This window comes from Pinus tabuliformis, chromosome 1_1, assembly GCF_031772625.1.
Source record: "Pinus tabuliformis cultivar Carrire ecotype Pingquan chromosome 1_1, CPIR1, whole genome shotgun sequence".
Lineage (NCBI taxonomy): Eukaryota > Viridiplantae > Streptophyta > Pinopsida > Pinales > Pinaceae > Pinus > Pinus tabuliformis.
In genome coordinates, this window is record NC_142297.1 from 191,260,600 (window position 1) to 191,284,182 (window position 23,583).

At 44.6% G+C, this 23,583-nt stretch overlaps 1 pseudogene; it reads right to left on the bottom strand.

Moving 5' to 3' along the window:
- Positions 1-21,401, bottom strand: part of LOC149212180 (uncharacterized) — a 34,117-nt pseudogene extending 12,716 nt beyond the window's left edge.
- Between the last annotated feature and the right edge of the window lie 2,182 nt (positions 21,402-23,583).

Here is a 23,583-nt window from a genome sequence, read left to right on the forward strand (position 1 = left end):
TTGATTATCAGGTGCTGAACAAGATCATTGTCCGTAATAGGTACCCGATCCCATGGATTGATGACCTCTTGGACCAACTAAAGGGGGGAAAATATTTCAACAAGATTGATTTGAAGTTAGGATATCACTAGGTACCAATCAAACCCTCCGATGTGTGGAATACTTCCTTCAAAGCCAAGGAGGGCCTTTTGGAATGGTTGGTTATGCCTTTCGGATTGACGAATGCTCCTACAACCTTCATGAGGCTAATGGATGACATCTTGTGTGCATTCACCAACTCATTTGTAGTGGTATACTTAGATGAAATCCTGATCTTCAGCCAAAGTTGGGAGGAGCACCTCCACCACATCCAACAGGTTCTCCAAACACTGCAGAAACACAAGTTATGTGCGAATTTGGAGAAATGCACTTTTGGCATGACCTAGGTTCAATATTTAGGATACATTTTTGATGAACGGGGGGTTCATGTGGATCCAACCAAGATCCAAGTCATTCGGGATTGGCCATCTCCAACCACTCTGACAGAGCTCCGTAGCTTTCTAGGTCTTGCCAACTTCTACCGCAGGTTCGTGTCGGGATTTTCTCATATCACTTGGCCCTTGAGTCAAGTCACCAAGGGAGGAGTGAAAAAAAATATTCTTTTGGTATGAATCTCAACAGAACGCATTCACAAAGTTGAAATATCACCTCTTCTCAGCACCAGTGCTCGCATTACCAGACTTGCAAAAACCATTTAAGGTCAAGATAGATGCCTCTAATTATGCTATTGTGGCAGTCTTTACTCAACATGGGCATCTAGTGGCATATCAAAATGAGACACTTTCAAACAAAGTTTGAAATTATCCCACTTATGACAAAGAGATGTATTCCATTGTGGAGGCCTGCCGACAATGGAAGCATTACATTTTGGGGAAGGAAACGGTCATCCATAAAGACTACTGACCCCTGCAGTTCATACATACCCAAGGGAAATTGCACAATGATCGTCATCAGAAGTGGTCCACATACCTGCAACAGTTCCATTTGAATATCAAGTATAAGAAGGGAAACACCAATTATGTTGCAGATTGCCTCAGTCGACCACCAATCATGGCATTAACCATCGTGCTTAACTCTTGTGGGCATGAGACTTCTGATTGGCCACTTCTCTACAAAAGCGACCCAGAATTCGTCCACACATACCAGACACACTTGGAGGGTCAGCATGTTCCAGAGTTTCACCTCCAGGATGACCTGTTATGCCACCTAGGTCACCTTTGTGTTCCTTCAAGCAAGCGTGCCAAGATTATTTGGGAAGCACACTATAGTCGGGCTGCTGGGCATTTCGGGGTCGAGAAAATGGTGGTAGTACTGCAGAAGTATTTCTATTTACCGAATCTTCGACATGATGTCGGAAAGTACATAAGATCATGCATTGCCTGCGCCATTGCCAAACTGACCATCAAGAAGCAAGGCCTCTATACCTCACTGCCTACCCCTATAGTCGACCTTAGGAGTCTATCTACGTGGATTACATGTCGGGCCTTCCTTCTACTAAGCATGGAAATGACTCTATTTTTTTGGTCGTCTATAGGTTCTCGAAAATGGCCATTGTGGTGGTCTGCAAGAAGAATATCATAGCAGAAACCGCTGCTAAACTCTTCTTTGAACGAGTGTGGGTACACTTTGAGATCCCATAGTCTATCATCTCAGATTGGGATAGCAGGTTCCTCAATACATTTTGGTCTAGTCTTTGGTTGATGCTGGAAACCAAACTCACTAAGTCTACAGCCTTCCATCCTCAAACTGATGGCCATACAAAGGTTGTCAACAGGATGATCTTACACATTCTGCACATGTACAGCTCAAAGCATCCACGCACATGGGTTGAGAGCCTCCCCTATGTTTAGCATAGCTACAACCGGGCTCTCCACAGCTCGACTGGCCACAACCCTTTTTAGGTGGGCTTGGGATTCTAGCCACTATGTCCCATTAATGTGTCCATGCCATTTGTAGCTACTCACGCAGATTCGGCTCATGTACAATCCGAAACAGATAAGGAAAACAACTTCATTGAGCACATCCAACATGTTCGTTAGCAGGTCCATGACATTCTAGAGAAATCAAAAGCTAAGTACAAGCAGCAACATGATCAACGTTGGGTGCCACACAAGTTTTAGGTGGGTGACAAAGTCTGGTTGCATTTGCAAAAGGAACGCCTTACCAGAGCCTATCGATAACTTAGACCACTCCGATATGGTCCTTACACCATTACCAAGGCTATGGGAGACAATGAATTTGAGCTTTACATTCCCCCATTCCTTGGCCTGCACCCAATGTTCAATGTGGACTGCCTTTGGCCAAAATTTCCACCATTACTAGACACATCTGACATTGCATAACAGCTCACACCCACATATTTAAATCCAGAATGCATGGAACAAGCTGAAACTAATCGGATCATGGACACACATATCAAGCACACTCACCAACAGAATATCCAATTGTATCGAGTTGTCAAAGCAGGCCAACTCCTTCACCAGGGCAAGTGGCTCACCAGGGACCAAGTTTAGTAGAAGTTTCCTCATCTCATGGAGGAACTCAACGCAATGGGGAACATTGCTTCCTAAGGTGGGAGGAATGATCCAAGTGGATATTGGTGGCCACCTGCCAAGTCCACTTGGACCCGCACCATTTTTTCTTTCAGCTTTTCAGTTTCCTTAATTGTAGCACAATTTACTATTTTTAGCAGTTTTTCGGGTCTTGAACTTCCGAAGACGTTTTGAGGCCCTAAAAAACGTTTTTTGGGGAATATGGGAGAAACATGGGTCCATGAAATGATGTTTCTTTTCCCAAAGTTTTAGTTCTCGGATAGATCTTTCTAACGAGATATTATGCGCGTCAAACGAAGATCGTATGCCAAAGTTACGACCCTGGGAAGTTGATGTACCAATTTACCCTAACAGGGCCCACAGTTTGGCATTTCATCTTCTAGGGTTAGGTTTTTGGATGTTTAGAGTTTTCGATTATTTATCAACAATAAATAGGCCTTCGAGCCTCATTGTAACACAGTTCAGAGGCATGTAGCTACCACATCTCTTCTCAGAGATAAGCTACCATCGCCCTAGCTAGTTTATTTCCATTTCTATTTGTAAGCACATTTCAGTATTTTACAGTAATGAAATGAAGTATTGTTTTTGCTACATCTCTATACGTATGGTTATATTTGTAATTTTTTGCGTTCCTATTTAAACGCAAATCAGTGGTATCAGATGGGTCTGCTCTTTCTTTGTCTTTGTTTGCATGTGGCCAACGAGGTTGGGATATAAGGAGTTAGGGCTTGAATTGGTCGAACCTTTGCAAGACTAGCCTCGCAAATCCCGATGGCCTCCCATGGCAGATGAAAAGAAAGACGGGGGTGGCAGGAGATCCTATCAAAATCTTGCTCGAAGAGGCCCTCGAGTGACAAAGGAATGCGATGATGGACAACTTTTCCTGGATCCTTCATCGGCTACCTAGGGGTGACACATCTACTTCCAGTAGCTACTCTGGAAGCGCCATACCCTTTAAGGTACAATTTAACTTCGACATCCCCATATTTGAGGGTCAGATAGATGTAGATGTCCTAGATAAATGGTTAAATCTACTAGAAGGGTATTTTTCTATTCATGATTTTTCCAGTTGGGAAAAGATTACTTTCGCTCTTCTCAAAGCCACCCCACACATCAAGGACTTGTGGGAAACCTACTGTGAGCAGAAGGATGAAAGTATGGCCTCACTGTTTTTAGCCACACCCACTAGGAATTCATTCTAGACTGCCATCAAGGAGTAGTACTACACTGTCTGAAGCTATGAGGATCAATACATAAATTGGACCATGCTGCGGTAGGGAAGGGACCAAGACGTGCCAGAGTTTACGAATATCTTCCATACCCTTCACACAAAGTTGGGTATCAAGGATTCAGAGTAGCATTTGGTACTCAAATACTGCGGCTGTTTACATAGCTACATCTAGGAAGAAATAGAATTCCTGAACATCTCCTCGCATGGCACGACATACCGATATGCCATCAAGATCGAGAAAAATTTTAAACAGAAGAAGCGAGACTTTGGATTTGCAAATCTGAAGCAAGGGAAAGGTGCCCCCAAACCACAGAACAAAGGAAAAAGCCAAGGCGGGGTGGCCCAAGACAACCCGCCAATGTTGCAAGCAAAGAACAATGCCACAAAGCCGAAAAAGGACACGAGAAAGTTGTGTCAGTTCCATAAGAGCTCCACTCACAACACAAGTCAGTGTCAGGCCAAGTAGTCACTGGTGGCCGAGCTAAAGGTTTCAGAAGCAGATGCATGTTCTAACTTTGAGTCGGAACCTGACAAGGGGAATGGCAAAGGGAAGCAGATTATCAATGCGGAGCCCAACACCACTGTTGCCATCACGAGGATCCAGAAGGAGGAACCCGAAGATCCAGAGGAGGAGGAGCATCTCTTCCACTCCCAAATGTGGGTAAAGGGCTACACGCTACAGTTCATTGTCGATAGCGGGAACCAAATATAACCTCATTTCGGTAGAGGTCATGAAGCGGCTGGGCTTACCGACCACAATGCATCCACAACCGCAAACCATGGGGTGGCTTCACCAAGGACGAGATCTTTGCGTGAGCCAGCAGTGTTGCCTTCCATACAACATCAAGCCCTTCACGGATGAGTTATTGTGTGATGTTTCTCCTATTAATGTTTGTGATGTATTATTGTGACAACCATACTTGTGGAAGCGACATGCTATGTATGAATCAAGGCCCCGTGCTATTATTGTTACTTTGGGAAATAAGTTGTACAGGATACTAGAGGTAGCACCTCCTACTACCATCTCTTTGGTTACTGCAAAACAATGCAGTAAGATCATTTCCAACACTAGGATTTTTATTTTTTTTTCTCTGATGATATGCCCTCAAGGAAAGAAGAATATGGTGGCCACGACCTCCAGACAGGGCCCCTCCGCATGACAACTATAGATGGACAAGGTCGTGGAGGAGTCTAAGGACATATTCACCTCCCCCGCAGGGGTTCCTCTGCACTGTCAGGTTAAGCACTCCATCGATTTGACCCCAGGTGCGTCGCTTCCTAATGGACCAATCTATCGACGCTCTGTTCTAGAGAATGAAGAAATCAAGAGGCAAATTTAGGCGCTGTTGCAGAAAAGTCACATTCATCTGAGTTCATCACCCTGTGGGAGCCCGATCATGTTGGTAAAGAAGAAGGATGGGACTTGGAGACTCTGTATTGACTATCGGGCGCTGAAAAAAATCACTGTCTATAATAGGTACCCGATCCCACGGATTGATGGCCTCCTGGACCAATTGAAGGTGGAAAAATATTTCAGCAAGATCGGTTTGAAGTCAGGATATCACTAGGTACCAATCGAACCCTCTGATGTGTGGAAGACTACCTTCAAAGCCAAGGAGCGCCTTTTCGAATGGTTGGTTATGCCTTTCGGATTGACTAATGCTCCTGCAACCTTCATTAGGCTTATGGATGTGATTTGTAATTTATCTAGGACAAAGAATTAAAGGTATTACAGACTCATGTGCATGGATGCGCCTATGTTACTTTATGCAACGGATCGATAAGATTGCGAAATACATAGACACTAAAGTAGATAGAGAAAACATAACAGGCAACATGTAAACACAACAAATTTAATAAGGAGTTCACCCAATGCTCCTGGTTTACGTCTCCTGGTCTCGCCTTCAGTGGTGGCCTCTCTATTATGTTTTCAAAGTAGAGTTTTACAATAGTTAGCTCAATTTGAGTCTCATGCAATAGATATAAATCAGTAGAGCTGAACTTGGATCCCCCAACTCTTTGGAGTACATAGACTCTCCTTACTAAAACTCAACCTCTAATGGTCACAGTGGTATGAGCCCAATCTGAGACTCATACATGACATGCCTATGTCGAGGAGTTCGCTTGAACCTCCCAAGCCTTCTCTGGAGCACATAAGCTCTCTGACTTTCTCTGGCTCTATCTCAATGCTGCCTTTGCTCTACAGGTTGGCTCTACTTACTTTCTCTGTTCTCTTCTCTTAGCTTTCTGCATCTAAATAACTCCTCTTTTTGCTTCTATCAGTTCATGACTTTAAAGCTAGTCTTCTTTCTGACTGTTCGTTTCCGCTTCCCGGCTTTCTGGTTCTCCTACCTCTATCCATTTGAATTCCTCTAGTCTGAGTCATCTTCATCACTGTGTAACGCCTGATAGGGAGGTGGTCACTTGTTTCATAACGAACTGAGTGTCAGTTCTCTTGGAAATGTTTGAACTGTCGTTATTTTCGTTTAACTCCTAGAATTCCCATGAACATGACTTCTCTGCCAACTCATCATTCATGCTGAACTTCAAACTTTATACAACTCAGCCTGTTTACCCTGTTGAATCCAGTCATCCGTCGGATCACATTTCCACCATCAATGTGGGGCTTCCAGATAATACGGTCTCCATCCATATCGGGTGGGTAAGTAGCCTGACGTTTACCCGTTTGATGTGAGCAATTTTCTCTCTCTTTCGCCAGACGCATGGCACCCAATGTGTGGCATCAGGCAGGACTCAATTAAAATTTATTACCGCTTGAATCCCTTCTGATATCCTGCCAGTTTTTTGTGTGGGACCCGCCTCTGACAGAATCGGCGAATTCTGTACAGTTTTTGACTTTTCAGGTTTGGGCCACTCAGGGCTTTTTATTCTCTGAGGGGTTTGCCTGACGATATACGATTAGTGACTTGTCGCTAATCGCATATCAGAAACCTCCCCCATTTCTCAAAAAGACCTCCCCTGTTTCTCAAAAATACCTCCTGTTTTGTTCTTTTGTGACAATGCGCGTTACCATGGGCCAACGGTCTGTGCACTTGACCGAGGGTCATCATTGCTCCGTGCTGCTCACAAATTACAACTATTCTGAGGGTATTCCTGTTAAGCTCGACCTTTGAAAGTCTTTGAAACTTTTGCATGAATTTTACAGAATTATTGAAACTTAGAGAATGTTTTAGGATCCAATTCGAATCACGGTCTTCCCACTGAAAAATCTTTTAGACCACCAAAAGTTAGTTTTTAAGCATCAATCAAGTGAGGATATAAATTCCTCGCTTGCCCAATTTCTATCCATTTTGCACTGCTTGGTTTTGAACCCTTGAGTCCAATCTTGAGGTACTCAACATCCCCTCTTCGGGATCTTCAATTAATGAAGGTTGAAATAGTCTCAAGCTATTTGCATTAACAACTAAGTAGATGTGCATGTAAGCTGGTAAATCAAAGTGAAAAGCATTCTCACCAATTTTCTCAAGTATCTTGAAAGGTCCATACCTTATTGGCTTCAGCTTCTTATCTTCACCTTGCATTCTGTCTTTGTTGATATATAGCCAGACTTGATCACCAACTTGGAAACTATGCTCAATCCGAAGCTTATCATGCCTTGCCTTGTACTTGGCTTGGCTCTTTTCCAGCTATTCCTGTACTGCTTGGTGAATCTCTTGGATTTTTTCAACGAACTTGGTTGCCTCGTCCACATCACTGTGTCCATCAATTGCTATGTCTTTACCAAAGACAAAATCCAAGGGAGACCTTGGTGTGAAACCAAAACAGGTCTCAAAAGGAGATCTCTGTGTAGAAGAATGTTTAGCTCGGTTGTAAGCATGCCACACATAACATAAATGTTCATCCCGAAGCTTGGGATGCTTGCTGCAATAGCCTCTGAGAAACTGGATCACTTTCCTATTGACCACTTCTGTTTGGCCATCTGTTTGCAGATGAAAAGTTGTGATCTTTTTTAGTCTGGTGTCCATCAATTCCCACAAACTCGACCAAAATTTCCCAACAAATCGGGTATCTCGATAAGATATAATGGAAGTGGGTAATCCAAAATGAATCCATACATGCTGAAAGAACAACTTTGCAGTTTGTTTGGCTGTAATCTGTTTGTTACAAGGTATTAAAATACACATTTGGCTGAACCTATCCACAACAACATATAAATAGTCATGACCTTTTCTAGATCTAGGCAGTCCTCAAACAAAGTCCATGGAAGCACTTTCCCAAGGATGAGAAGGAACTGGTAGTGGACTGTACAAGCCTAGTTTTCTATTGCTGGGCTTGCTTTTAGCACACATAGTACACACTCTTACATATCTAGAAATTGTCTCATTCATTTTTGGCCAATAACAAAATCTTTGCAGTTGTGCAACTGTTTTAGTTACACCAAAGTGACCTAATATTAGAGAAGTGTGTGCTTCTCGAATTATCTTTACTCTTTCAGTTTGTGGAATGCATAACTTTCCAAAATGATACAAGAGCTGGTCCTTAACATGATAATCCAATTCTTCTACTTGTTTGCCTTGACTTAAAGTTGCATATACATCTTTAAAATCTATATCTTGAGCATACTGTTCAATGTAGCTTTCATGCAATACTGAATTATGCTTAAGTATAGTAGATGCATTTATGATTGGTTTGGACAACATGTCTGCAACTTTATTGTGTATGCCCTTTTTATATCTGATGACTAGATGAAACTGTTGTAGAAAACCCATCCACCTATAGTGTCTTGATTGCTGCAACTTAGTTTGTGAGTGCAAATATTGAAGTGGTTGATGATCAGTATGTATAACTGTCTCTTTGCCCATTAGGTAATGTTTCCACTTTTTCACACTCTGTACTAATGCATACAATTCTTTATCATATGTGGGATAGTTAACTACTGTAGAATTAAATGTCTCAGAATGATAACATATGGGTTTACCATGCTGCATCAATATTGATCCCATGGCATAGTCACTGCATCCATTTCAATCTCAAATGGTCTTTGAAGATCGGGCAATGCTAGTACTAGTGCTGTACTAATCTTTTGTTTCAAGGTGTTGAAGGCTTTCTGCTGTTTGCCTCCCCACTGAAACACCTTTTTCAATCCTGTTAAAGCATGTAAGGGAGCTACAATTAAGGAAAAGTTAGAAATAAACTTTCTCCAGTATTATGCTGCTCCTAGGAAGCTTCTAACTTCTGTAGCAGATTTGGGTTTAGGCCAGTTTACAATGACTGCAACCTTAGAGGGATCTATCTTCAATTCACCACCCCCTACAATATGACCCAAATAATTCAAAGATGTTTTGCCAAATTCACATTTTGAGAGTTTATCATAAATATTTTCTCTTTTCAAAACATCTAGAGTCTACTTGACATGCTTTAAATGTTCTTCACATGTTTTACTAAATATAAGAATGTCATCTAAATATACAATGACAAAATCATCAATAAAAGGTCTAAGTACATCATTCATTACTCTCATGAAAGTAGCAGGAGCATTAGTTAAGCCAAAAAGCATAACCAACCACTCATACAATCCCTGCTTTGTTTTGAAAGCAATCTTCCAGGCATCTTGCTCTACAACTTTGACCTGATGATAACCACTATGCAAGTCCAACTTGGAAAAATAAACAGCTTCTTTCAACTGATCTAATAGATCATCTATGCAAGGAAGGGGATAACAATTTTTTATCGTTATCTTATTCAGTGCTTGGTAATCAATGCACATTCTCCATGAGCCATCTTTCTTTCTCACCAAGACGATTGGAGACCCACATGGCGATGTGCTAGGCCTTATGAACCCTTTCTCTAGTAGTGCTTGTACCTGCTTCTTGATTTCTGCATTCTCTAAAGCGGACAACTTGTACATCCCAATGTTAGGCAATGGAGCATCTTGCTGCAAATTAATATCATGTACTATTTCCTTTTTGGGTGTAGACCTTTAGGTTCTTGAAATAGTATATCATATTCTGAAAAAAAAAATTCTAATTCAACTTGCTGTTTAGCATCACAACCCTCAAATACATTGGTTTTATTAGGTTTCTTTTCCTTTACAACCATCAGTAAAAATTGTTTGCATGAATTTACAATTATTTTCATCTGCCATGAGTTTATGAGAGTATAATTATTCTTGAGTTTATGAGCTCTTACAATATATTCGATTCCATCTTTAACGAGTTGATACTTGTTCTCAGCTCTATAGAAAAAATCTTTTCTATCATACAAGTAAGGACTTCCTAAAACAATTCCACATATATCCAAAGGAACTATATCTAACTCAACCTCATCTACAAATGCTGACCCAAAAGAAAACTTAAGTTTACATTGTCTAGTCACTTGTAGCTTTGCTTTATCATATAACCAACCTAATGGATATTGTTTCTTGTGAGGTGTGGTTAGTAATCCCAACTTCTTTACAATTGCTTCAGAAATTAAATTTACTTGTGAGCCACTATCAAACAAAGTATCAATCTTTTGATGTTTGGAAATAACTCGAATATGAAAAATCTCATGTCTTTTCCTCTCATTTTCTTCATTATCAGTAGATTGTGCAAAATTACTAGTAGATGCTTCAGAATTTTTACCTTTTATACCTGTGGCTGCGATTGTTGTTTTATCCCCTGAGTTTGACCCCAAATCTTTTTGAATAGCTGCAACAGTCTTCTTCTTTTTGCCCTTGTATTTCTTGGGTTTTAGCTCCAGATGTAGAATCCAACAGTGTTCATCATCATGCCCATCTTTCTTACAATGAGTGCAGGAAGATTTGATCTGTTGTACAATATTTGTCTTCCTCTCTTTCCATTTTTGTTTTCTTTTATCCTTATTCTTGCTTGTGGGTTTCGATGATCCCCCAACTTTTGGGTTCACATTCTTATCTCTAGCCTCTAGATGTGTAGCCTGAACAGATACCTCATCTACGCTAGTGGGATTAAACATGAGAATAGCGTGCCTTAAGTAGCTGTGTAGACCACCTATATACTTTAGCAGAGTTTTAGGTGAGTCTAAAGAAATTCCTAGAATCAAAGCTATTTTCCTAAATTCTTGGGTGTAACCTTGTACACTTTTCCCTTTCAATTGGCGAAGAGTTTGCCAGCTCATCATGGCTTGCTGCATATAGGCTAGTGGATAGATTTTTTTTTTAATTGCAGAAACAAATTCACTCCAGACATAAATAATTTTACCATGTTTCTTTATGTCAGCTTGTGTCCTACCTTCCCACCATACCAAGGTAGCGCCTCCAAGGGGTATGCTAGCCAGCTGAATCTTACTCTTGTTTGAATCGATGCTCTGCACTCTGTAATAAACATCAATTTGTCTAATCCAATTATCTAACTTCTTTGCATTCAACGCTCCATCATATATCGACAAATCAAATTTAACATCTAATTTAATCAGAGATGTCTTCTTTTTATTTTTAGGGCTACTAGGAGGTTTGGGAAGTTTTTCTTCTTTCCCTTTGCCTTTAGAGTGGTCATGGAGGAGAGATTCTTCTACTCCTTTGTCTTCTTTGGAGTTTGATGAATCTTCAACTCTACGTTTCTTAAATTCCCTATACATTTCCTCCACCATGGCTTTCATGGTCAGGAAACCATCCATGAATTGGGAGTCTGATTCCAAGGGGTTTTCTTCTCACATTTTCCTCTTAGGGTAGACTCTTCCAATTTTTGGGTTAGCTCTAACCAACTCTCCTTCTCCTAATTTAAGCTTTGATCTAGTTAGCATTCAACAACGAAATCTAGCTCAAGCTTGTCTAACCTTAGTAACCTAGAGCTTTGATACCACTTGATTTGGAATTTATCTAGGACAAAGAATTAAAGGTATTACAGACTCATGTGCATGGATGTGCCTATGTTACTTTATGCAATGGATCAATAAGATTGTGAAATACATAGACATTGAAGGAGTTAGAGAAAACATAACAGGCAACATGTAAACATAACAAGTTTAATAAGGAGTTCACCCAATGCTCCTGGGCTACGTCTCCTGGTCCCGCCTTTAGTGTTGGCATCTCTATTATGTTTTCAAAGCAGAGTTTTACAATAGTGAGCTCAATTTGAGTCTCATGCAACAGATATAAATTAGTAGGACTGGACTTGGATCCCCCAAGTCTCTGGAGTACACAAACTCTCCTTACTAAAACTCGAATTCACTTGTGAGCCACTATTAAACAAAGTATCAATCTTTTGATGTTTGGAAATAACTCGAATATGAAAAAGCTCATGTATTTTCCTCTCATTTTCTTCATTATCAGTAGATTGTGCAAAATTACTAGTAGATGCTTCAGAATTTTTACCTTTTATACCTATGGCTGCGATTGTTGTTTTATCCCCTGAGTTTGACCCCAAATATTTTTGAATAGCTGCAGCAGTCTTCTTCTTTTTGCCCTTGTATTTCTTGGGTTTTAGCTCCAGATGTAGAATCCAACAGTGTTCATCATCATGCCCATCTTTCTTACAATGAGTGTAGGAAGATTTGATCTTTTGTACAATATTTGTCTTCCTCTCTTTCCATTTTTGTTTTCTTTTATCCTTATTCTTGCTTGTGGGTTTTGATGATCCCCCAACTTTTGGGTTCACATTCTTATCTCTAGCCTCTAGATGTGTAGCCTGAACAGATACCTCATCTATGCTAGTGGGATTAAACATGAGAATAGTGTGCCTTAAGTAGCTGTGTAGACCACCTATATACTTTAGCAGAGTTTCAGGTCAGTCTAAAGAAATTCCTAGAATCAAAGCTCTTTTCCTAAATTCTTGGGTGTAACCTTGTACACTTTGCCCTTTCAATTGGTGAAGAGCTTGCCAACTCATCATGGCTTGCTGCATATAGGCTAGTCGATAGATTTTTTTTTTAATTGCAGAAACAAATTCACTCCATACATAAATAATTTTACCATGTTTCTTTATGTCAGCTTGTGTCCTACCTTCCCACCATACCAAGGTAGCGCCTCCAAGGGGTATGCTAGCCAACTGAATCTTACTCTTGTTTGAATCGATGCTCTGCGCTCTGCAATAAACATCAATTTGTCTAATCCAATTATCTAACTTCTCTGCATTCAACGCTCCATCATATATCGACAAATCAAATTTAACATCTAATTTAATCAGAGATGTCTTCTTTTGATTTTTAGGGCTACTAGGAGGTTTGGGAATTTTTTCTTCTTTCCCTTTGCCTTTAGAGTGGTCATGGAGGAGAGATTCTTCTACTCCTTTGTCTTCTTTGGAGTTTGATGAATCTTCAACTCTACGTTTCTTAAATTCCCTATACATTTCCTCCACCATGGCTTTCATGGTCAGGAAACCATCCATGGATTGGGAGTCTGATTCCAAGGGGTTTTCTTCTCACATTTTCCTCTTAGGGTAGACTCTTCCAATTTTTGGGTTAGCTCTAACCAACTCTCCTTCTCCTAATTTAAGCTTTGATCTAGTTATCATTCAACAACGAAATCTAGCTCAAGCTTGTCTAACCTTAGTAACCTAGAGCTTTGATACCACTTGATCTGGAATTTATCCAGGACAAAGAATTAAAGGTATTACAGACTCATGTGCATGGATGTGCCTATGTTACTTTATGCAATGGATCAATAAGATTGTGAAATACATAGACACTGAAGTAGTTAGAGAAAACATAACAGGCAACATGTAAACATAACAAGTTTAATAAGGAGTTCACCCAATGCTCCTGGGCTACGTCTCCTGGTCCCGCCTTTAGTGTTGGCATCTCTATTATGTTTTCAAAGTAGAGTTTTACAATAGTGAGCTCAATTTGAGTCTCATGCAACAGATATAAATCAGTAGGACTGGACTTGGATCCCCCAAGTCTCTGGAGTACACAAATTCTCCTTACTATGACAAGCCTATGCTGAGGAATTTGCTTGAACCTCTCAAGCCTTCTCTGGAGCATACAGACTCTCTGACTCTCTCTGGCTCTATCTCGATGCTACCTTTGCTCTGCAGGTCAGCTTGACTTACTTTCTCTGTTCTCTACTCTTAGCTTTCTGCGTCTAAATAACTCCTCTTTTTCTTTTGTTAGTTCATGACTTTAAAGCCAGTCTACTTTTTGACTGTTCGTTTTTTCTTCCCAGCTTTCTGGTTGTCCTGCCTCTGTCCGTTTGAATTCCTCTGGTCTACATCATCATCATCACTATGTAACGCCTCACAGAGAAGTGGCCACCTGTTTCATAACGAACTGAGTGTCAGTTCTCTTGGAAATGTTTGAATTGCCGTTATTTTCGTTTAACTCCCAGAATGCCCATGAACATGATTTCTCTACCAAATCATCGTTCATGCCGGACTTCAAACTTTATACAAATTGGCTTGTTTACCCTGTTGAATCCGGTCATCCATTGGATCGCATTTTCACCGTCGATCTGGGGCCTCTAGATCCTATGGTCTCTGTCCATATCGAGCGAGTAAGTAGCTTGACATTTACCCATCCGATGTGAGTGGTTTTCTCTCTCTTTCACTGGACGTGTGGCACCTAGTGTGTGGCATCTGTCGGGGCTCGGTTGAAACCGCTTACCACTCAAAGCCCTTCCGATATCCTACCAGTTTTTTGTGTGGGACCTGCCTCTGACGGAATCATCGAATTCCGTACAGTTTTTCACTTTGCGGGTCCGGGTCACTTGGGGCTTTTTCTTCTCTGAGGGGTTTGCCCAGTGATATGTGATAAGCAAACCTCCCCTGTTTCTCAAAAGGACTTCCCCGTTTCTCAAAAAGACCTCTCATTTCGTTGTTTCGTGACAGCGCGCATTACCATGGGCCAACAGTCTGTGCACTTGATTGAGGGTCCTTGTTGCTCCACACTGCTCACAAATTACAACTATTCCAAGGGTATTCTTGATAAGCTCGACCTTTGTAAGTCTTTGAAAATTTTGCATGAACTTTATAGAGTTACGAAAACTTAGAGAGTGTTTTAGGATCCAATTCGGATCAGGATGACATCTTGTGGACATTCACCAACTCATTTTTAGTGGTATACTTGGATGACATCCTAATATTCAGCCAAATTTGGGAAGAGCATCTACACCACATCCGACAGGTTCTCCAAACATTGTGGCAGCAAAAGTTATGTGCCAATTTGGAGAAATGCACTTTTGGCATGACCCAGGTTCAAAATCTAGGATACATTATTGATGAACTGCTGGTGCATGTGGATCCATCTAAGATTGAAGTCATTCAGGATTGGCCATCTCCAACCACTTTGATATAGCTCTGCAGCTTTCTAGGTCTTGCCAACTTCTACTGTCAGTTCGTGTTGGGATTTTCTCATATCACTTGGCCCTTGAGTCAAGTCACCAAGGGAGTGTAGAAATTATCACTCTAGATTAAACTAATTATGCAATGTACTAAAGAAAAATACTTAATCTACTTCTACAATCAAACTTGTAGAAGCTTAATTGATTTTGAGTAGGATCAAATAGAACACATATAACAGAGAAGAAGATTAAATCACACATGAAACACAAAAGAATACTCTGGGGAAAGCCTCAGCTAAAAACCCCGCTATATGTATTATCATACAAGTGGAAATATCTCAGGATTACACAAAGCTTTAGCTCTCAAGCTATCCATCTCTCAGTACAATCCCTCACTGCTACCCATAGATAGAATAGACAACACATGTTCCTTCCTTCTGTCCTCCAAGCTCCCTATTTCCTTGTGTAGTTTCTCCTGGGTCCTCCAACTGCCACCTGTGCGATTCTCACCTCACACACTACTCTGACCTCTGTAGTAATTTCTCAATCCTCAAGGAATGAATTCCTTCTGCATGCAAGATATATTCACATGGGAATATTCTAGCAACTGATAGTACATTGTCCCTGCCTTTAATCTCAACTGGGTTTTTGTCTGAATTGACATGCATGAGTTATTTATGAGAGAATATTCAGTTATCTAGAGAACACTAGTTGCATTCATGCATGCATTAACTGAATGAACTCACAATTAGTTCCACAAACTATTTGGAACTAATTTAATTGGACTTAACTCAGTTAACTGAGCTAACTAATTACAACCCAAAGACAACTCATTCTTATCTCCTTAATTAAGGGATAACTTCCTCAATCAAAGGGATAACTATTGCATGTCTTCACAAAGACTTCATGTTTGATTTTCACCAACTAATTAACTCAATATGAATTAATTAATTATTTTTCAAACAGTCGGTGAGACTAAATTCGTATTTTAATTCAAGGACAAATTAAAATTGGAATATATCTTGAAATGCTATCTATAGCAATGCTATTTTTAGCATTTCTTGTTGCTATTTTAAACACTCCCTCTCAACAAGAAAGGGATTATCTGTCACCCCGATCCTGCCTCTGTGGAATTTGAATTTACACTTTGACAATGCCTTAGTCAAAATGTCAGCATCTTGCTCCTCGGTTGAAATATACTGCAACAACATGATCCTCCTCGCCACACAGTCTCTGAGATGATGATATTGAATGTTGATATGCTTGGACTTGTCATGAAATACTGGATTCTTAGAGAGTTTAATACAAGTCTGATTATCACAATAGATCACAGTTGGATCCATCCTCTGATCAAACAAACCAACTAGAATTTTCCACATCCAAATGGTCTCACATGATGCCTGACTTGCAGCCATGTATTCAGCCTCTGCTAAGCTAAGTGCAACTGACCTCTGTTTCCTTCTGTACCAAGAAACTGTAGCTGAACCAAGGTTGAAAATTCCTCCTAAGTTCTCTTTCGATCTAATGGACTCCCTGCCCAATGTGCATCTGTGAAGCCTTGAAGCTTCAATCCCTCTGTCTATTGGTACCATAATCCATACTGGGATGTGCCTCTGAGGTATCTCAAAACATTCTTCTCTACCTTCCAAAACAACTTGGTAGGCTGAACCATAGCTTGACTCAGCTGGTTCACCGCAAAGCAAAAATTTGGTCGTGTGTTCACTAAATACATCAGTGAACCCACAAGCTGCCGATATATAGTAGCCTCTACTACCTCACCTGAAGTAGCATCCTCCTTCCTCCAGTTACCTACTAGAGGAGTTTGCATGGGCTTGCACTTCTCCATGTGGAATCTCCTGAGCATATCATTAGCATGCTTGCCTTGAGACACAAACACTTCCCCATCCTTCTGCCACACTTCCATGCCTAGAAAGTAGTGCATGAGACCCATGTCTTTCATCTCGAACTCTCTTGCAAGGTCCTTGCAAGACATGATCAACTGATCATCACTTATATATATCAGATCATCAACATAAAGAACAATGATCAATCGCTTACCTTCCACCATGATGTGGTACAAGTTCGCATCCGCTTCACTCTTTTTGAAGCCCAACCCGGTGAAGTAGTTGTCAATATTGGTGTACCAAGCACGAGGTGCTTGCTTCAGCCCGTATAAAGCTCTCTTGAGTCAGCACACATGCGACTTACGATCGAAGGTATCAAATCATTTCGACTGATCTATGTACACCTCTTCTTGCATCTGTGCTGCTACTGGTCCTTTCTCCCAGCACTGCATCCACGTTGCACCTCCTCTCATCATGTTGCATCATTCTGCCATTGCTGCACTGCGACTCAGTTAGTGAGAAGTAACTGATCTCCCAACTGACCTCCCTGTTGGGCTAGAAACACCCTTTGATGCTGAAGCTCCCTCTGCCGCTCCATCTGCATCTGTCTCTACCCACTCTTTCAGTCCTGCTACTCCTCGTCGGGGCTCCGATAGCAAGGTCTAATCAAAGAGGCTGGGTACCTCAAGGATCCTATCCCTATTTCAGCCTTCTTGGGACTATCACTTCACATTGCCCCATCTCCCACCTGGAGGTATGGCTGCATGTGATCCCTCTGCTGACTTCTCCAATTGTGGCTCCTATACAATTGTCTGAGACTTATTCTGACGCTGCATGTTGAGAGGTAATATACTCTCCCTCTCCACCACCAAGTCTCTAATAGTTGCCTTGCTCCTCAAGGATTTGCATGCATCTTGAACCTCAAGAGCATACAAGTTTTGTACCCAAGAATCGATCTGTTTCACCTGACTCGTGGTGATGTGTCTAAGGAAAACCTTTCCCTTACTGAAGACAACATCGTAGCCTTTGTCCTCCAACATCATGATCAATACCAAGTTTTTATTCAGTCCAGGCACATACTTTACATTATTCAGGGTGAGAGAAGCTCCATCCTCCCTTTGAAACACAACCGTACCTTCACTTGAAACACGGTACTTTCCATCATCGCCCATCTCTATGCACATTTGGAGGTATTTCTCCTCCAAGGTACTGAATAAAATCTTATCCTCAGTCATGTGGAATGAAGCTCCACTGTCTAGGTACCAAACACAACCCACCATCGATGAAAAACAATGTAAACTTTGAAACGGGAACTATAAACTCAAAACGGGAACTCTGGCCAAAAAACCCCAAAAAAACATCAAAAACAGTGCTAAAAACAAAAAGTGTGTATACTGGAACGATGTTTTTATTTTTTAGGCATTAATTTTGAACATGTTTTAAAAATGGCAGTAACTACGAACTTTACTATGAAATTTTTGTGCAAAATATAGCTTCAAAATGAAAGTGATGATACTGGAATAATGATTTTTTTTTTAGGGTCAATTTTCAACATTTTTAAAAAATGCTAATAAAACCAAATTTTTATGTGTCAAACAAAGTTGTTTATGAGGAAAAAAACACATTAATGTTTTTGGTAGAATATCATTTTTCTTTCCTAAGTATAAATTTAAAATGTTTTCAACCATAACATGCTAGGGTGGGTGCCACAACCCGACTCGTCCCCTACCTCTAACCCCCCTCTCGACACCCTCACTATCTTCACCCACACCCCGTGCCCCTGCCCCCTTTAATCCCTACCAACCCAACCCAACGCCCGCCCGAGCGCTCTCACCCTTCCCCCCGCCCCCCCCAACCCTCCCAACCCCCGCCCCCCCAACCCTCCCAACCCCACCCGCCGGCCAGGGCGCCCTGCAACCCTCCCTGCCCGGGCGCCCACACAACCCCCCGTGCCCAAACCCTCTCAATGCCCCCCTCCCCCGGCCCGGGCGCCCTCACCCGCCCCCAAAACCGACCCCCCACCCAGACCCGGCGCCCTCACCCGCCCCCCAGCCCTGGTGCCCTCACCCACCCTCACCCGCCCACCCACCCGGCCCGGGCGCCTTGCCAACCCCCCCCCCCCGCCCGGGAGCCCACACAACCCCCCGCGCCCCAACCCTCTCAACCCCCCCTCCCCCCGGCCCGGGCGCCCACAACCGCCCCCCCACCCGGCCCTCGCGCCCTCACCCACCCCTGGGCCCGGGCGCCCTCACCCACCTTCACTCGCCCACCAGGCCCGGGCACCCTCACCCGCCCCCTCGCTCGGCGCCCTCACCCGCCCCCCCGCCCGGGCGCCCTCACCGGCCCGCCCGCCTGCCAGGCTCGGGCGCCCTCACCCACCGGGCCCGGGTGCCCTCACCCGCCCCCAACCCGCGTGCCCTCACCAGCCCGGCGCCCACCTCCCTGCCCGGGCGCCCTGACCCACCCTGCCTTGGCCGCGCCCCCGCCCGGCAGGCGGCAGGGCGATTCCGGGAATCGTCTTGCCGCCTGCCGGGCGGGGGCGTGGGCTACCTGGGTGACGCTGGCTCCGCCGCGCAGCGGCGTGACCCGGGCGGCCTGCACCCCCGCCAGGCAAGTGCCAGGGCGATTCCTGGAATCACCCTGCCGCCTGTCGGGCGCGGGCGCGCGGGTGGCGCTTGCCTCGGCCGCGCCACCCGGGCGGCCCGCGCCCCCTCCCGGCAGGCGACAGGGCGATTCCGCGAATCGCCCGGGCGAGCAGTTGAGGGCGCCTGGGCGGGCAGGCGAGGGCGCCGGGCGGGCGGGCGAGCGAGGGCGCCAGGGCGGGTGAGGCGGGTGAGGGCGCCGGGCGGGCAAGGGCGCCCAGGCGGGTGAGGCGGGTGAGGGTGCCGAGCGGGCGGACGAGGGCGTCAGGCGAGCGGGCGGGCAAGGGCGCCCGGGCGGGTGAGGCGGGTGAGGGCGCCGGGCGGGCGAGGGCGCCGGGCGGGTGGGCGGGTGAGGGCGCCCGGGCGATTCCCGGAATCGCCCTGCCACCCGGGTGATTCCGGGAATCACCCTCACCCGGCCGCCCGCCCGGGCGGGTGAGGGCGCCGGGTGGGCAAGGGAGGCCAGGCGGGTGAGCCGGGTGAGGGTGTCGGGCGGGCGGGCGAGGGCGTCGGGCGGGCGGGCGGGCGAGGGCGCCCGGGCGGGTGAGGCGAGTGAGGGCGCCGGGCGGGCGAGGGCGCCGGGCAGGCGGGCGGGTGGCGGCGCCCGGGCGATTCCCGGAATCGCCGTCACCTGCCCGCCTGAGCGGGTGAGGGCGATTCCGGGAATTGCCCGGGCGCCCTCACCCGCCCGCCCAATCGGCGCTGTCACGCCCCCAATTCTTTTTTTTTCTATTGGGCGGGTGCGGCACCGCCTAGGCAAACAAGATGCTTGAACCTTACGGACTACGCCTTCAATTCATAACCATTATGAACTTATAACATTAACATATGAAGAGTTATTCACAATATGCAATAATTATAACAACAATAATCTCATAATAAGAACCAACAGCAATATAGTAATGAACTTTTTATTATATCGTAATCTTTCTTACAATTCGGAAGGGCGACCGCCCGTGCACACTTGCACGGCGGTCCGCCGAGACTTCACTTAAAGAAACACAATATACAACCGGGTAGGCGACCGTCCGTGCGCATTCACACGACGGTCCGCTGAGACCCTTTTAAATTCCAATATACAATATACAGCCGGGTGACGACCGCCCGTGCACACCTACACGACAGTCCACCGAGACCTTCTTGAGTTCCAATATATAGTATGTGACAAGGAGGGCGACCGCCCGTGCACCCCTGCACGGCGGTCCACCGAGACTCCTTTTAAGACCAATGCACAGCAACCTGATGTCGTGGGACTGCGTTATAACATGCGAGCGTACACAGCTTCACCGTTTAGCCTTTCCGGAACCTCTCTGCGGTTATGACGACCCGACGTTGGGTGGGCGGGCACACCGTGCACAACCCGATCCCGACTCCAACTCGGTTATCAATATTCCCACTGCACACCGAGCGCACCACTATGACCGATACCCAAACCTGCCACCCTTGCCCGGCTCGGCGGGCTCATCTGCTATCTCTTCTACTAATCTGCGCCCTTTTCGCACTGCTCCTTGTGCTTGAGAGTGATGTGAGACCAATCGAGTTGATGGTCAAATGTGCCCAAGTCTCCTGGATTTATACGCCTTCGAACTGCTCATGTTTTACCTCGGCCGACGTTGTGAAATGTCAAGACTTGCCACCATTCACCATAAATCATCGTCGGCTCCTTCAACGATAATTATCTTTAGTGGTCGGCTCAATCGTAAGGTAAGCTGCCTTATAACTAGACGAGCTCCCCCACTACTTCCGCACTTTTATTAACGCCTTTCGTGGTTAGCTCGCCCTCATGGTTTGCTGATTTTACGTGTTGGAGGGGCGCGCACCCGGGTCGGGCCGCAGGTTGCCGCACCGCACTCCCGTGCAGAGCCGCAGGTCGTCACACTCTCCCCCGCTAGAAGTCATTGTCGTCCCGACAATTCCTGCTCTCCTCCTCAATTTCCTGTCGTACCTCACAATTTTGTCCTTCCATTTCCAAAGTGAATCCTCCGTTTCCCAGCTTTCTTCCTCCGAGGCATCCTTCCATCTGCAAAGAAATTCCCGTCGTCGGTGGCACCCTACACCAGTAGTCCTAAGACTCACGATCTTCTCCAACTCTAGTCCTGGTCTGTCCACTATCCCAGCTAGTCCTCTTGTTGGTTCCACTCTCTCCGGATGTTCCTCATCAAGTCAACATTTCTTCAATTGGCTCACATGAAAAACCAGGTGTTTCATGTTCATATGGTGTGGAATCTCTAACTCGTAAGCAGTTTCCCCCGCTCTCTTTTTTACTTGGAATGGTCCCTCATATTTCCGTGTCAGTTTGTTCGTCGTCCCCTTGGCCGGCTGGAACTGCTCTCCGGTAATCCTGAGAAACACCATGTCCCCCACATCGAAGTGTGCTTCTCGTCTCCCACGATCAGCATACTTTTTCATCCTTCTTACAGCTTCGTGCAAGCGTAATCGTGCTAACTCCACGGTCTCCTCCCAAGCCTTCATGAATCTCTTCGTATGAGGGCTTCTCAAGAAGCCTCCCATCATCACGGTATGTGGTACAACCGGCATCTGCCCATTCACCAACTCAAATGGACTATACCCTGTTGCAGAACTCTTTTGGATATTGTAGCTGAACTGGGCAACATCCAAGAGTTCGGGCCAATTCTTCTGATCAGCTGTCACATAATGTCGTAAGTAGTCCTCCAGCAGTGCGTTGATTCTTTCGGTCTGTCCGTCTGTCTGCAGATGGTAACTCGAACTCATCAACAACTCTGTCCCGACTAACTTGAACAATGTAGTCCAGAACCTCCCTGTAAATCGTGGATCTCGGTCTGACACAATACTCAGTGGCATTCCCCAATACTTCACTATGTTCTTAAAGAACAATTTTGCGGTCCGCTCAGCCCCACAAGGTATCTTTGTAGGAACAAAGACAACATACTTGGAGAAACGATCGACCACGACCATAATCCCATTATACCCCTGTACTTGTGGCAACTGAGTGATGAAGTCCATTGAGACACTCATCCATGGTCTCTCTGGAATCGGTAAAGGTTGTAGTAGTCCTCCTTGCCTTTGATTATCCGATTTGTCCTGCTGACAAATAATGCATGTATGTACATAATCCTCCATATCCTCTCTCATCTTCTCCCAAAAGAACCCTCTCTCCAATAATGCCAAAGAACGACGCTGCCCCGGGTGTCCAGCCCATGGAGAATCGTGGCATTCCTTCAGAAGGTGTCTCCTAAGTCCGGATGACTTTGGAACATAGAGTCGGTTCCCAAAGAACAAGAACCCATCCCTTAGGAAGAACTTTCACGTCTTCCCTTCCCTTATCTGCTTCACTATGTTTTGCGCCAAAGCATCAGTCTCTATGCTTTCCTTGATCTTATTCTGCATCTCTTCTGACATCTGAACTCGACTCCTACCCCTTGCTGCCCGGTCTTCTTCCCCTTCCAATGCTGCAAGCTGTCCCTTCCTGCTAAGGGCATCTGCCACCGCATTGTGTCTACCCGGTCTATACTCGATAGTCATGTCGAATTCTGCCAAGAAATCCTGCCACCGAGCTTGCTTTGCGGAAAGCTTCGGTTGTGATGCAAAATAACTCGCTGCAACGTTGTCGGTTTTGACAACAAATGGCTTCCCAATCAAGTAATGCCTCCACACATGAAGACAATGAATGATGGCAGTCATTTCCTTCTCATGAACCGGATACCTCTGTTCTCTATCCTGCAACTTCTGGCTCTCGTACGCTACTGGATGCCCATCCTGCATAAGAACTCCTCCTATGGCAAAATCCGAAGCATCGATGTGTACCTCAAACGGCCTCTCAAAGTCAGGCAACTTCAGTACCGGAGCAGTAACCATCCTCTTCTTTAGATCATCAAATGCCTCCTGGCATTTGCTCGTCCAATCCCACCTCTTGTCTTTCTTCAATAAGTCGGTCAGTGCCGATGTCACCTTGGAGTACCCCTCTACGAACTTCCGCTGGTAGTTGGTCATGCCCAAGAACACCCTCATCTCATGGACATTCTTTGGTTCAACCCAGTCCTCGATCGCCTTTACCCTGCTGGGCTCCATCCGTATGCACCCTTGACCAACAATATGCCCA